The 15,626-nt window shown below is 40.7% G+C and overlaps 1 protein-coding gene and 1 non-coding gene across 7 annotated transcripts in view; both read left to right on the forward strand.

Moving 5' to 3' along the window:
* The window catches only part of NLK (nemo like kinase), a 188,186-nt gene that overhangs the window by 37,801 nt on the left and 134,759 nt on the right, over window positions 1-15,626 (forward strand). The window lies entirely within an intron of this gene.
* LOC127484534 (small nucleolar RNA SNORA54) lies at window positions 2,395-2,516 on the forward strand. Its single transcript, XR_007911595.1, has one exon. It is a non-coding gene; the product is annotated as a small nucleolar RNA SNORA54 (small nucleolar RNA).

Consider the following 15,626-nt stretch of genomic DNA (forward strand, 5'->3'; position numbering starts at 1 on the left):
GGGACTGAAGTGGTGTAATTTTGGAGCCAGTGAAGATTTAACATCCTAGTTCTAAATCTTAACTAACTTTAAAATTATGCACTTTGTGTCTTGAACATCAAGGGGAATTTTTATTTGGGGATTATTATTTTTAAAAAATAATAAAAAAAAAAGTTTCCTGAATCTTGATTACTTTGTGTGTGGAGGAGGGAATGGGCAGGGGTCTTTCTGTTGCCTGAATTTTTAAATCCTTTGTTTAGTAAATTACATAATCATTTTATATGCTTGTCTTACAATAAATAAAAGAGACCTAAGAGCCTTTGGGAATCCACTGGAGAAGCTGATTTTATAAACACATATCCTTTCACATATTTGAAGAGGCACAGATGGGAAAAAGAAAAGAGTTAAGCAGTAGGACAAAAAAGGGAGGTAGGAGGAATACCTGGTAGCAAAAACAGTTTTGTGAGAAAGCCAACTAGCATAGTGGTTGGGATGGCTTTAACGATGAATAGGGCACAGGTCAGAGAAGATGAGGTGATACCAGCACCACAGGTTGGGAAATGGACATCAGGCTGGCACATGGTACTCGGAAGAGCATGTTTCACTAGTCAGCACAGTTCTAATAGCCACTTCCTGTAATTCTTAAAATCACTCAACGTCCCATAGCTTAATGGTGTTTGTTTTACCTTTTTGGTGGTACATGAAATAATAGCACATTTACTGTTGCTGGCATCTTAATGAAATTGTCCTACTTTTATGATTTTCATAGGGAATATTGGCTGTACTAGCCTGTTTATATTATGTGAAATGGCAGACACAAATTTTTAAACATTCATAAACTGTTGTTATTCCAGTAGAAGCCTCTTCTTTCAAAGAAGATTTATGTGAATTTAGCAACTACTTTTTGTAAAAGATCTGTCACCAAATAGGCTGTGTTTGCAGTTGCCAGAAATTCTAAGTGCAAGTAATCACTAGGTGAGATGAAACACCCTTTCTTACTTTTATTATTTAAGTCCTGTATTTATTTATTATAGAAGAACAGCTTGTAATAGCAAATTCTTAGCATTGCTTAGACAACATCTCTACACTTTGTGCCTTAAGTTCATCTCTGTTTTATATCTCTTGTGGAATTTTGATACACCCATTAAGCCCACAGGCTAACTTGTCTTGTTTTACAAAATTGGATATTTAAGTAAAAAATACCTCTACTTAATCACAGATGGCAGCTTTACCTGCTGGGCCACAAACCGTCCCACAAAACCTATCTTTTAAAAATGTTTTTGCATCTAGTGAAAACAGCAAATTGGAACTGGTAGAGTGGAAAGTCCAGTTTTGCTTTCCTTTTTTTATATATGTCTTAAATGAGGTGACATGTTTTAAGGAAGAGAATTTTGTTTTGCTGACATGTGTTGGTTCTAGCATTTAGGGGCTAATAAAGATTGTGAGCTTATTCAAGTCATTTCTAATTTTAAAATAATAATAAAAAATTTGGGTGGTTTTCAAAATAAGTCTTGTCCACTCAGTCTGCTGTAGTAAAATATATACCATTGACTGGTACAAACAATAGAAATTTCTTTATCACAGTTCTGGAGGCTAAGACATTGAAGATCAAGGTTCCAGAGAGGTAACTGGATTCATCTCACCATATTTGCTGTCTCCCTGTTGTGGCTGCCTCTGAAGTAACAAAGTAGCAAGAAAGATTGAGAATAATATACAGTCAGAGGTATAAAAAATTATAATAAAATTATGCTAATTCAGTGCCAGGTCATTTTTCTGTTGTTTCCTCCTCTCAGTGTTTTATTTTTTTTGAGTGCCTAAGTTTCTTTTTCTTTTTTCTCATTTGTTTTACTCTTCTGTCTCTCATACTAAGTATGAGTCTCTTTTCCTTCCCTTCCTTTCATTGTTATCCCTTGGGCATAAAAGTCATTCCTGAGAATTCATTGTCTTGGAATACTGAAATTATAACTATTTCTAAGTCTGTTAGGCATCTGGCACCATCAGTTAATCTAAAATATTAATCTAGAGATAAAATTAAGCATCTTGATGAATTTGATGCACGGAATGCTTAAACCTTGCGTTAATGCAGAGGGAATTAATAAGAAAATGTTTAGGAACCAAGAAGCTGAAGTTCCTTGCCATTGATGTGTTACAACTCATACTGGGGATTATAAACTAACCCTAGATTTTCATGTTTTTATAACATTAACCTATCAATACGTTACTAATTTTAGATCTGTAAACTTTAAAACAAGATTGATTCTTTTAGGAAATAGATTCACAGAAAGTTCTATTTCTTTCTTGAGCACATTATAGTTAAAATTTATGAAAAAGAGTTTTTACAAGGTTGTTATTCCTTAAAGTACTCATCTGCTGTTTCAGAACTGAAAAGAGTAAACAAAAAGAAAGTGACACTGAGAGCACTGTTTGTAAACTGTTAACCTGGCTGTAGTAACAGGTTCCAGTCCAGTGCTACGGCATTTCCAAAGGCACATAACTGACTGACTAGTGGCTTTCAGTTTCAGGTCTTGGAGACAAACTGGTAAAAAAAAGAAAAGAAAAAAAAAGGTTGGCATTGAATGAAACTAATTATTAAGGCCTCTATCCATTCAATCAACTAAAATATGAAAGTGTACCACTTTATTATACATTATTTTTTTCCAGAAAGCATATGTGATTATTTTCAGCTGAATGGGAGTTTTAGGTCCTTGCATATTCAGTAGAAAGAAATAAAGGTTTAGTTATTAAAAGATTTCCTGAAATAACATGCCTTTTTTCAAGCATTAAAATAAAAATGAAAGTAAAATATTCTTTGATTATAAGGTAGATGTTATTACCATTTAAAAAAATCAGTAGACTTTTTTTTTTTTTTTTTTTTTTTTGAGAAGCAGAGAGACAGGGAAAGAGAGCATCCGTCTGCTAATTCACACCCCTAATGCCTGCAACAGCCAGAGCTAGGTCAGGCCGAAGCTGGAAGCCAGAAACTCAGTACAGGTCTCTGATAGGAGTGGCACAAACCCAACTACTTCAGCTATGCTCTGCTGCCTCCCAGAGTCTGAATTAGCAGGAAGCTGTCATCAAAAGCTGGAACTGGGACTTACTGACCCAGGTACTCCCATGGGGAATGCAAGTATCTTTTTTTTAAAGGTTTATGTATTTGAAAAAGAGAGAGAGGTATCATCCCTCCACTGATTGACTCCCCAGATGGCCACAACAACAACCAGGGCAGGGTTAGACTGAAGCCAAGAGCCTGAAACTCCCCATGTTCTTTCATGTTGGTGGTAGGAGCCCAGGTACTTAGGCTATCATCTGCTGCTTTCCCAGGCACATTAGCAGGGAGCTGCATTGAAAACAGAGCAGCCCAGAATAGAACAAGCACTCTGATAAGGGTTACCAGTGTATCACAAATAGCAAGTTAACCTGCTGCGCCACTATACTATCCCACGTTACTTTAAAAAAAAAAAAAAAAGATTGAATTATTTGAAAGGCAGAGTTACAGAGAGGCAGAGAAGTCTTCCATCTACTGGTTCACTCCCCAAATGGCCACAATAGCCAGGGCCAGCCCAGGCTGAAGGCAGGATCCAGGAGCTTCCTCTGGGTTTCCCATGCCAGTGCAGGGGCCCAAGGACTTGAGTCATCATCTTCTACTTTCCCAGGCCATAGCAGAGAGCTGGATTGGAAGTGGAGCAGCCAGGTCTTGAACCAGCATCCATATGGCATGCCAGCACTGCAAATGGTGGCTTTACCCACTGTACCACAGCGCCAGCCCCACATGTTACTGTTTTAAAAAATTGAAGTTACTTATTTTATGTACAAAGAGCTCACATGATTTTCCATAGCACTGATGTCTTAGAGAATCTATTCAAGAAAAGTGACATAGTTCAACTTAAGGAAGCTGATATCCTTTGTGTGCTGATGGAAACACTGGTGGCCTTATTTCCAGATCAGACCAGGCTGGTTTGAGCAGCTGCAGTAAGAGGGGGAATTTTGGCTGAATTTTCCTGCGTAGGTCCTGCAGAGCTGCTGCTGACCCATTTGCTTTCAGGAGGCAAAAGGTCACATGTTGCTTTTTTAAAAAATTTACAACAAATCAAAGCCTGCAATATCTTCCTCTTGGTAGCAAAATTGAAGCTGGTCCAGGAAACTGTTGGAAGCTTTGGGGGATCATTTAGCGATGACACTTGTGATTTGATTAGTATTGTTATCACATATGCCAGGATTCCTGTTGTGTTCTCATAGTTGGTCTCCTTACTGCCAGTTTCACCCAATTTCTATTTCATTTTGTACCTACTTGCATGGTTATTGAAAGGTTAAATATGATATTTCATCATATGTGCCTTTTACAGTGCCAGAATTTGAGAGCACCGCCCTGCCCCATTCTCTCAGTTGTTGATAAAGTTCATCCATCGCCCTACAGTGACATGGGGAGGACTCTGAAAACAAGACTTTAGCCTCCCTCCCCAGATTGATTGTGATCTTGCAGATTCTATATTACAGGTTAAGCATCTGTAATTCAAAAATTCAAAATCTGAAGTGCTCCAAAACCAGAAAATTTCTTTTTTTCTTTTTTTAAGATTTATTTATTTATTTGAAAGGTAGAGTTACAAAGGCAGAGGCAGAGAGAAGACAGAGAGGTCTTCCATCCGCTGGTTCACTCCCCAAAATGACCACAACAGCTGGAGCTGTGCTGATCCAAAGCCAGGAGCTTCCTCTGGGTCTCCCTTGTCGGTGCAGGGGCCCAAGGACTTGGCCATCTTCTGCTGTTTTTCCAGGCTATAGCAGAGAACTAGATCGGAAGCGGAGCAGCCGGGACTGGAACTGGCACCCCTATGGGATGCCGGCAATCAGGCAGCAGCTTTGCCCACTACACCACAGTGTCAGCCCCCAGAAAATTCTTGAGCACTGACATTATACTTAGAAAGTTTCAGATTTTCTGATTAGAGATGCTCAGCCAGTAAAGTGTATTTACATATTCTAAAACCCAAAAATCTTCAAAAGCTAAAATACTTCTGGTTCTAAGCATTTTGGATAAGAGATACTCATTCTATAGTTACATCTGTTTTTTGCTATTAAAAACAGAATAAAAGCAAAGACAGAGGCTGGCATTGAGGCATAGTGGGAACAGTCGCCACTTGGAATGCCAGTGTTCCATATAGGTTCCAATTTGTGTCCCAGTTGCTCCACTTCCAATTCAGCTACTTTCTTATACTGGAAAAAGCTGTGGAAGATGGCCCAGGTGTTTGAGCCCCTGCCAACCATGTGGGAGATCCAGATGAAGCGCTTGGCTTTGGCCTGGCTCAATCCTTGCAGTTGCTGCCATCCGGGGAATGAACTAGCAGTTGGAAGATCTATCTGTGTCTCTCCTTTTCCCTATGTATCTCTGACTTTCAAATAAATAAATGTATCTTTTAAAAAAAAACCTGTAACATAAAATTTACCACATTAACTATTTTTAAGTGTACTGTACAGTAGTGTTAAGTATATGCAGATTGTTGTGTAACAGATCTGTATAACTTTGTCATCTTGTAAAATGAAACTCTACCAATTAAACAACTCTTTATTTTCTTTTCCCCCTTAGCACCTGGTAATCAGACTCTACTTTGAGTTTCATTTAACTACTTTAAATACGGTATATAAATGGAATTATATTATTATGGTATTTATCCTTTTTTTTCTTTAAAGATTTATTTATTGATTTGGAAGGCAGAGAGAAAGAGGAGAGACAGAGAAATCTTCCATCCACTGGTTTACTCCCCAAATGGCCATAATGGCCAGGACTGGGTAAGGCCAACGTCAGGAGCCAGGAACCGGTGCCTATATAGGATGCCAGCACTGCAGGCTGCGACTGAACCCACTGTGCCACAGTGCTGGGCCTGGCATTTATTTTTTTGATTGGTTTATTTCACTTAGCCTAATATCTTCAAGGTTTGTCTGTGTGTAGTATTATGACAGGATTTCCTTCTTTTGTAAGACAGATTAGTATTCCATTTTCCACATTTTATTTATCCTTTTCCATTTCCACATTTTCTTTATCCTTTCATCTGTCGAATAGATTGTTCTCTTTTTGCAGTAAACAGCTGTGCAGATACCTTTTCAAGATCCTGTTTTTAGGGCCAGCATTGTGGCATCGTAGGCTAAGCCTTTGCCTGTGGCTCTGGCATCCCATATGGGCACCAGTTCGAGTCCCGGCTGTTCCACTTCTGTTCCTGCTCCCTGCTAATGCTCCTGGGAAAGCAGCAGAAGATGCTCCAGGTTCTTGGGCCCCTGCACCGACATGGGAGACCCACATGAAGCTCCTGGCCTGGCCCAGCCCTGGCTGTTGTGGCCATCTGGAGAGTCTTCCATTTTATAAAATAAGTAGAATTTAAAAATAAAAAAATAAAAACTACAGCCATCTAAAAGAAGTAATCATTTACGTTTAAATTTATCATTAGACCTGAGTAGTAGAAATTGTGATGATTATTGAAACACAGCACAGGGTAAGTTCATGCTGCTAATGAAGTGGAGAACCTCAGTGAGAAGCAGAATGGGACTGGTATCAAGTGTAATATTTGTGGGCACTTGTTCAAGTTGTTTGCAATTTCTCATGGATGAGGTTGGTGGATCAGCATAGTGCACAGTCTTGTCAAATATTTTGAAATTTTGTTGAAAACAGTAAACCAAACACCCCAAATATTAGAACTAGTTACTTCTAGGAGAATTCACTGGTGAAAGTTGTTTTTAATTACATGGCTTTTATTCAGGGAACTTAATTGACTTAAAGTATTTATCAGTTTTGCTTTTAAATGTGGTTGGTTTTTTTTTTTTTAATGTGACAGAGTTAGTAAGAGTGAGAGAGAGAGAGAGAGGAGAGAGAGAGAGAGAGAGAAAGATCTTCCTTCCGTTGGTTCACACCCTAAATGGCCACTACGGCTGAAGCCAGGAGCCAGGTGCTTCTCCTGGTCTCCCATGGGGTGCAGGGCCCAAGCATTTGGGCCATCCTCCACTGCCCTTCTGGGCCACAGCAGAGAGCAGGACTGGAAGAGGAGCAGCCAGGAGTAGAACCCAGTGCCCATATGGGAAGCTGGTGCTGCTGGTGGAGGATTAGCCAAGTGAGCCACGGCGCTGGCCCTAAATGTGGGTTTTAACTAGTGATCATGGTTATTGATTCTGTAGGGCAATGGTGGTAATTACATTTAATCTTAGCCAATAGACTGAGAAGTGATGGTAGTGGTAATTATAATATGACAATAAATGAATTTTGGAAATTTGAATGTCCACCCCTCCTGCCCAACAGTAGATAAACTGGAAAGAACTGGAGGAGAGTCTATTCCATTGTGGAGCAAGATTTAATAAAAGCTTACTCTTGGCTTTTTCTAAACAAAAGCCTCAGTTATTGACTGTCCATAGGCTGATGATAATACGTACTGGGATAGCAAAGGTTTCATGTTTATTTGAAATTTGTCCCTTGTAGGTTTGCATTTGATACTGACATCTCCAAGTATATTCTCTGTCCCTAAGTAGATCAGTCCTTAGGAGAATGTGTTAGCAATGCTTTTATACTCATCATGGCTAAAAGCTTGTCAAATATACAAAGAGAACACCCCTCACTCTTCACTCCCCACCCAACACACACAAGGATTTATGCTGCTTTTTAAGTAGCTCTTTTTTTTTTTTTTTTTTTTTTTTTTGGACAGGCAGAGTGGGCAGTGAGAGAGAGAGAGACAGAGAGAAAGGTCTTCCTTTTGGCCGGCGCCGCGGCTCACTAGGCTAATCCTCCGCCTTGCGGCGCCGGCACACCGGGTTCTAGTCCCGGTTGGGGCGCCGGATTCTGTCCCGGTTGCCCCTCTTCCAGGCCAGCCCTCTGCTGTGGCCAGGGAGTGCAGTGGAGGATGGCCCAGGTGCTTGGGCCCTGCACCCCATGGGAGACCAGGAAAAGCACCTGGCTCCTGGCTCCTGCCATCGGATCAGCGTGGTGCGCCGGCTGCAGCGCGCCGGCCGCGGCGGCCATTGGAGGGTGAACCAACGGCAAAGGAAGACCTTTCTCTCTGTCTCTCTCTCTCTCACTGTCCACTCTGCCTGTCAAAAAAAAAAAAAAAAAGGTCTTCCTTTTGCCGTTGTTTCACCCTCCAGTGGCCGCCGCGCTGATCCGAAGGCAGGAGCCAGATGCTTCTTCTGGTCTCCCATGGGGTGCAGGGCCCAAGCACTTGGGCCACCCTCCACTGCACTCCCGGGCCACAGCAGAGAGCTGGCCTGGAAGAGGGGCAACTGGGACAGAATCCGGCGCCCGGACCAGGACTAGAACCCTGTGTGCCGGCGCCGCAAAGCAGAGGATTAGCCTATTGAGCTGCGGCGCAGGCCTTAAGTAACTCTTTAAATAGAAATGTTGCATCTGCAGTGTATTAAGATGACGACTTCTGACATGCCTGCCCGCCCCCCCAAAATAGATTGTTTAAATGTAATCTTTTGCTTAAATATTATTAGCTATTAAAAAGAGGGCAAAGGTCGGCACCACGGCTCACTAGGCTAATCCTCCGCCTGTGGCGCCTGTACTCTGGGTTCTAGGCCTGGTTGGGGCACCGGTTCTGTCCCGGTTGCTCCTCTTCCAGTCCTGCTGTCTGCTGTGGCCCGGGAAGGCAGTGGAGATGGCCCAAGTGGTTGGGCCCTGCACCCACATGGGAGACCAGGAAGAAGCACCTGGCTCCTGGCTTAGGATCGGTGCAGTGCACCGGCCATAGCAACCATTTAGGGGGAGAACCAATGGAAGGAAGATCTTTCTCTCTGGCTCTCTTTCTCACTGTCTAACTCTGCCTGTCCAAAAACAAACAAACCAACCAACCAAACGGCAAAAAGGTATGTGTATATGCTAACATAAGATATAAAATTCATTTGAGCAGTATAAATTATATGAATATATTTTGACAAAATACACCTTTACAAGTTCCACATGCCCAAGTATGAGTGTCTGCTAACATGTTTGTTCCACTTCTATCAGTTTCTTTTGTCTGAAATCAGGGCCTCCTTACCCTAGAGAATAGGAAGCTGGAAGAATGGGCAGGTGGGGTTAAAAGGGAAACACAATCCTCTGTGTTTCCTGTAGCTCTTCTTATTGGAAGTTTGGATTGTGAGCTGAAATTGAAGAGCATAATTTAATGTTGATTTCTAAAGTTGATGGTCCAAAAAGGTTTATTTGTCTTCACAAAACCCGTCAGTTTTTGAATTGAGTAGAGTGCTTTTGGTTGTAAAAGCTTTGAAATGTAAACATTGAGGAAATAACATGTTTGTAAAGCCTAAGTAATACAACATACACAGGTGCACACCTTAGAATTTTCTCATTTATTCTAAAAGTTATACCTAGTCATTTAGGAGAGAATGTTCAGCCATTAGAACAGATATGCTTTGTAGTTTAATGCCAAGGTTTCTATCGTGGCCCTCAGAAGTGTTTTAGTTAATTATAAATCTGTGTATGTGGAGGTCTGTTTGTCTACAATAACTGTCACATAGTTTAGGAATAAGCAAAAGAAAAGTCCGTCATTACATTGTTTTATTAAATTTGCCTTTTCACATGCTATCATTACTGTGCCATCCCTTTCACTGCTGGATATATAGGAAATTGTGTTAAAGTCTTCCATTTGTTTTCAGAATTATGTACACCAGTGAAGCAGCTTAATTTCTGGAATCTCATTTGTTTATTGATTTGAAAAATTCTTGATGTCAGGATGGATGTTTGTACTCTTTGTATGTGTGACAGGACACATGAACAGTATACAGGAGGTACCTTGTAGATGATTGATGAATATCTGTTGAATAAATTAATTAATACCCTTCTTGGGCTAATATATGAATTTACATGCAGAAGTTTTACTTTTTAATTAAATGTGCTTTTGGAAAAGAAAAATACTTACATGATATTGACAGGATGTTGCCTTTATTTCACATTCAAAAAAGAAAAGCTTCTTGTATTACATACATTTAAAATGTGGCGTCTGAGCCTTTCTAGTGAATGCTAACCAGTAGTGTGCATCAGATGTCTAGTTCCCAACCTAGACCTACTAAATCCAAATCTCAGAAGCTAGAGACACATCCATTAAAAAAAAAAAAAAAACAAAAAAACTCTACTAGTTTGCTCATTTCAGCAGCACATACACTAAACACTCTACTAGTAATTTTAATGTGTATTACTGTTTGAGAGAACATTTTGTGAGTTTTATAGTAACTGATTTTTTGTTTGACATGGATCTTAAAATATTTGGAGTTTTGAACACAAGTCTTTGTACATGGTTTTAAATTTTGCGACCATTCAATAGATGTTGGTTTATCTTCTTTTAGAGATAGAATTTTATATTACCAAATAACCTGAAAATCCATTATATGACCATTAAGTAATACACTGATTTGAAGAGAATATAAAGAAATAGCTAGAGCAGACTTTTGGGAGGAACTCAGTAGATGTTTGGTTTTTTTTTTTTTTTAAATCCTAGGCTTTTTAAAATTTTGTTTTTATTTGAAGGGCAGACACACACACACATACATACACATACACACAGATACCGAGAGTCAGAGACACCTACAAAGAGAACTTCCATCCGATGACTAACTTCCTAAATGCCTATAACAGCTGGGGCTGGGCCAGGCTGAAGCCAGGGTGCTAGAAATCAGCCTAGAACTCCATGTGGATGGCAGGGACCTAAGTACTTGAACCTGTTGCCTCCCGGAGTGCACGTTAGCGGGTAGCTAGAATCAGAAGCAGAGTCAGGACTTAATTTCAGGCTCTCTGATAGGGTTGTGGGTGTCCCAAATAGTGTCATAACCACTGGGCCAAAAACCCAATCCAGTAAAATGTGTTAGCACTCACTTACTGATAGTCTTCACTGCTCATAAGGATGAAAAAGGTTTCTTGAGTTAGCGAATATTGCTTTATTAAGTGTTTAATCCCAAATCTGAAACTAGTGAGCCATGGAACAGGAATAGAAAGAATCCAGCCTCCTAAGTGCGAGTTAACAAAGAGGCATTAATGGGGATGAAGTTTTTGACTCACAGGGCTCTGAGTTCTATATCATTGATTGCCTTTTGTATTTTTCGTAGTATCATTCCATTTTTTTTTAAATGTGTGCACCTCCACTTGGCACTGTGAAAGCCTCTCGCCCAGCTTTCTTTACCTTTTTTTTATTTTAAAGATTTTATTTATTTGAGAGGGAGAGTTATAGAGAAAGGGAGAAACAGAGAAAGGTCTTCCATCTGCTGGTTCACTCCCCAGATGGTCACAACAGCCAGTACTGAGCTGATCCGAAGCTGGGAGATAGGAGCTTCCTCCGGGTCTCCAACAATTTACATAGTTCAAAATTCAGAAGATACAGAAGAGTTTGCGAAGTTTCTTTTTCCATTACCCTTCCTGGAGACAAAGAAAATATATTACTGGTTTTCTTTTTAAGGAAACTTCCTGAAAATCAGACATAAAATTTCATTTATATTTCATTGGCCAAAATTGAATCACAAGGCCATACTAGCTGCAGAGAAGAATAAATAATTTGTGTAGTCTTTTTAGTTGAGTATGACTGCCTTGAAAAACATTGAAATTCTAAGGAAAAGGAGAACATGCTATTAGATGGCAACTAGAAGACTTTGCCTGAGATTGTTCTAATTTGTAATCACCAAACGTGTATAAAAACACAATTTTACATTATTATTGTTACTTTCTACCAAGTGTGCAAAATCAAATTCTAATAAAGTTAGAAAGATCCAGTATACTTATTTAAAAATGAGAGCTAAATAGATATTGAGTTTATTGCAAGCAAAATAATTTCTATCAAGATTATGGATGAGTTTTTTGCTCTTAGGCAAAAGTGAATGAGTTTTGAAGACAGAAAAGTTAATCACTTTACATTTATGTGAAAGTTACTGTTCAATTTCTAGTATGCCTAGAAATAGATTTTTGTAATTTCAAAAATTACCTGACTTAATTTTTAGCCTTTATGTAGACTGCCTGATATATACCAAATAGCAGATAATGAATGTGAATAAGAGATGCAATTGAATGGAAATTGGAAAGATATTTGTTTTTTCTTAGTTCTTTTGTGTATTTTATACTCACTCAATATGGTAGTATAATCATGCTAATCATTCACCATTATTATTGTATAGAAAAATGTAAATCAGAAAAGAAAATTCATGATATAATCAATGGCAGTATTTCAGCTAATGTTGGTAGTAATTGGGGCAAAGATAGGGAAACAAATTAGTTAAGAGCATGTAGGCATATTTGGGGAATAGCAGGTACTTTCAAAATTTTTAGGAGAGGGGCTAGTGCTGTGGCATAGTGGATAAAGCTGCTGCCTGCAGTATTGGCATCTCATATGGGCGCCAGTTTGAGACCTGGGCACTCCACTTCCAATCCAGCTCTCTGCTATGGCCTGGGAAAGCAGTAGAAGATGGCTCAAGTCTTTGGGCCCCTGCACCCGCATGGGAGACCCAGAGGAAGCTCCTGGCTCCTGGCTTCAGATTGGTGCAGCTCTGGCCATTGCAGCCATTTGGGGAGCGAACCAGTGGATGGAAGACCTCTCACTCTTGCTCTATCTATCTCTGCCTCTCTGTAACTCTGCCTTTTAAATAAATAAATAAATAAATCTTTTTCTTTTCTTTTTTTTTTGACAGGCAGAGTGGACAGTGAGAGAGAGAGACAGAGACAAAGGTCTTCTTTGCCGTTGGTTCACCCTCCAATGGCCGCCGTGGCCAGCGCACCAAGCCGATTCAAAGGCAGGAGCCAGGTGCTTCTCCTGGTCTCCCATGGGGTGCAGGGCCCAAGCACTTGGGCCATCCTCCACTGCACTCCCGGGCCACAGCAGAGAGCTGGCCTGGAAGAGGGGCAGCCGGGACAGAATCCGGTGTCCCGACCGGGACTAGAACCCGGTGTGCTGGCGCCGCAAGGCAGAGGATTAGGCTAGTGAGCTGCGGCGCCGGCCAATAAATAAATCTTTAAAAAAATTTATGGAGAAGTGGAGTTGAAAGATAATGAGCATTTTCTGTGGACTTTTTGAAGACCTGTTTATAAGTAGAGGAAGAAAGAAGATAAAACTATAAGGCTTGGCCGGCGCCGCGGCTCGCTAGCCTAATCCTCTGCCTTGCGGCGCCGTCACACCGGGTTCTAGTCCCGGTCGGGACACCGGATTCTGTCCCGGTTGCTCCTCTTCCAGGCCAGCTTTCTGCTGTGGCCAGGGAGTGCAGTGGAGGATGGCCCAAGTGCTTGGGCCCTGCACCCCATGGGAGACCAGGAGAAGCACCTGGCTCCTGCCTTTGAATCGGCTTGGTGCGCTGGCCGCGGCGGCCATTGGAGGGTGAACCAACGGCAAAGGAAGACCTTTCTCTCTGTCTCTCTCTCTCACTGTCCACTCTGCCTGTCAAAAAAACAAAAACAAACAAACAAACAAAAAAACTATAAGGCTTTGAATGTTAGGGTAGGAAATGTGGGTTTTATTCTTTCCTGTTTTTATTTAAAGTTTTTGAAGAAGAAAATTAACCTCATTTGCCCTGGCTGAGTATATTAGGTAGATATTTAGATCGGATGATCCCTAAGATTCCTTTTAGTACTAAATCTGTAACCTATGACGAGGTTGGGCTTTAGACATACCAATTCTGTGGTGTCAGCTTGATTGTTACAAGGCTTGTACCTTAATACTTGGATAAGATCACCCAGCAGAAAGGTTAGAGAAATAAAGAAAGCTAATTTTGAGAATGCCTACATCTAGAGAGTGCTTCCCTCTCCACGCCTCTCCCGTTCCCTTTGGAATTTAATTTTGAGGAATCCAGATGACTTTTTCTTAGAATTCAAAATAGTCTGTTTTTTATTGGTTGTGTCCATGTGGTGTCTCCTGTTCCTGTTTTCTCTTCTGTTTATTGATAGTTGGATCTGGAGACTTGATCACAGTCATGTTTGATTTTTTTTTTTTTTTTGGACCGGCAGAGTGCACAGTGAGAGAGACAGAGAGAAAGGTCTTCCTTTTGCCGTTGGTTCACCCTCCAATGGCTGCCGCCAGCGCGCTGCAGCTGGCACACCACGCTGATCCAATGGCAGGAGCCAGGTGCTTCTCCTGGTCTCCCATGGGGTGCAGGGCCCAAGCACTTGGGCCATCCTCCACTGCACTCCCTGGCCACAGCTGAGAGCTGGCCTGGAAGAGGGGCAACCGGGACAGAATCCAGTGCCCCGATGGGACTAGAACCCGGTGTGCCAGCGCCGCAAGGCGGAGGATTAGCCTAGTGAGCCACGGCGCCGGCCCTTGATGTTCTTTTACTTTGTTCATTTTTCATCATCGTCATCATCATCATCTTCCTACTCTCCTCCTTCTTGACAGTCTCTGGGAAGTGAACTAGACTTAATCAGGAGGCTAATAGTGTTGGGTTGTCGCTCTTTTTTATTCTTTTTAAATTTCCAGGGGCTGGCACAGTGGCCTAGCGGGTAAAGCTGCCGCCTGCGGTGTCAGCATCTAATATAGGCACTGGTTCCAGTCCTGGCTGCTCACTTCCAATCCAGCTCTCTGCTATGGCCTGGGAAAGCAGTAGATGATGCCCCAAGTCTTTGGGCCTCTGCACCTGCTTGAGAGACCCGAAAGAAGCTCCTGGCTTCGGATCAGCTCAGCTCTGACTGTTGAGGCCATTTGGGGAATGAACCAGCAGATAGAAGACATCTTTCTCTCTATCTCTGCCTCTGTAACTCTGCCTCTCAAATAAATAAATAAGTCTTAAGAAAAAAAAAAGTAAATTTCTATTTATTTGAAAGAGAGAGAGAGATGAAACCTTTCATCTGATATACTGGTTTATTCCTCAAATGCCCACAACAGCTGAGGTTTCGCCAGGCTGGAGTCAGAAGATTAGGACTTAATCTGGGTTTCACACATTTGGAAAAAAGGATAGGATCCTGTGGCAGAATTACCAACTGACATCCTAACCACTGTGCCAAATGCCTGCCCTGTCTCCTTTTGATGTTAGTAAATGTTGATATTATTGCCTAGATCCATTGATTTGTTATGGTTTGCAAAATGGTAATATTTCAGTTCTGTAATTCTTGATTTATTAGCTGAAATGCTTCTAGAAAAATAAAGCTTCATTTTTATCTGATTGTTGGTAGGTACAGTTTGTATAAAAGATCAGATAAATGCATATTTGATCACTTTATCCACTTACAGAATAATGAATTGGCTCATTAGTATCCTTTAACAGTGACCAGTTAATATTATTTATGAATGTAAGCATATTTGATATTTTCATTTCACTGACGTTGTCTTTATTGGCGTGCAAAGTATATTATATTGGCTACTGGATTCCTGAGTCTTTGTGAGATAACCATAGTAGTTCAGTTATATAGATGTGACCAAATCTTCCAGGCTGATTTTGTGCATTGCCTATCCCAGACATGGAGACAACCATTTCTGCAAGGTCCCCTTTGCAATAGAAGTACTCACTTTGCTTTTGGGTTGGTCATTGTTTCTTGGCTTTTTTAGTGGGTAGTCTAAGATAAAATAACCTAAGTTCATATTGATACTTCAGACTCAAATTAATTGTTAAAATCTGATCTTAAACTTTTGTCTCCTTTCTTACATATTGGAAATCAGTATATACACAGCATTCAAAATATCACCACCAATAAAATAGTTACTGAAAACAGGTTAACATTATTTAAC

This window comes from Oryctolagus cuniculus, chromosome 17 (genome assembly GCF_051225735.1).
Source record: "Oryctolagus cuniculus isolate XC-2025 breed Fujian yellow rabbit chromosome 17, ASM5122573v1, whole genome shotgun sequence".
Classification (NCBI taxonomy): Eukaryota; Metazoa; Chordata; class Mammalia; order Lagomorpha; family Leporidae; genus Oryctolagus; species Oryctolagus cuniculus.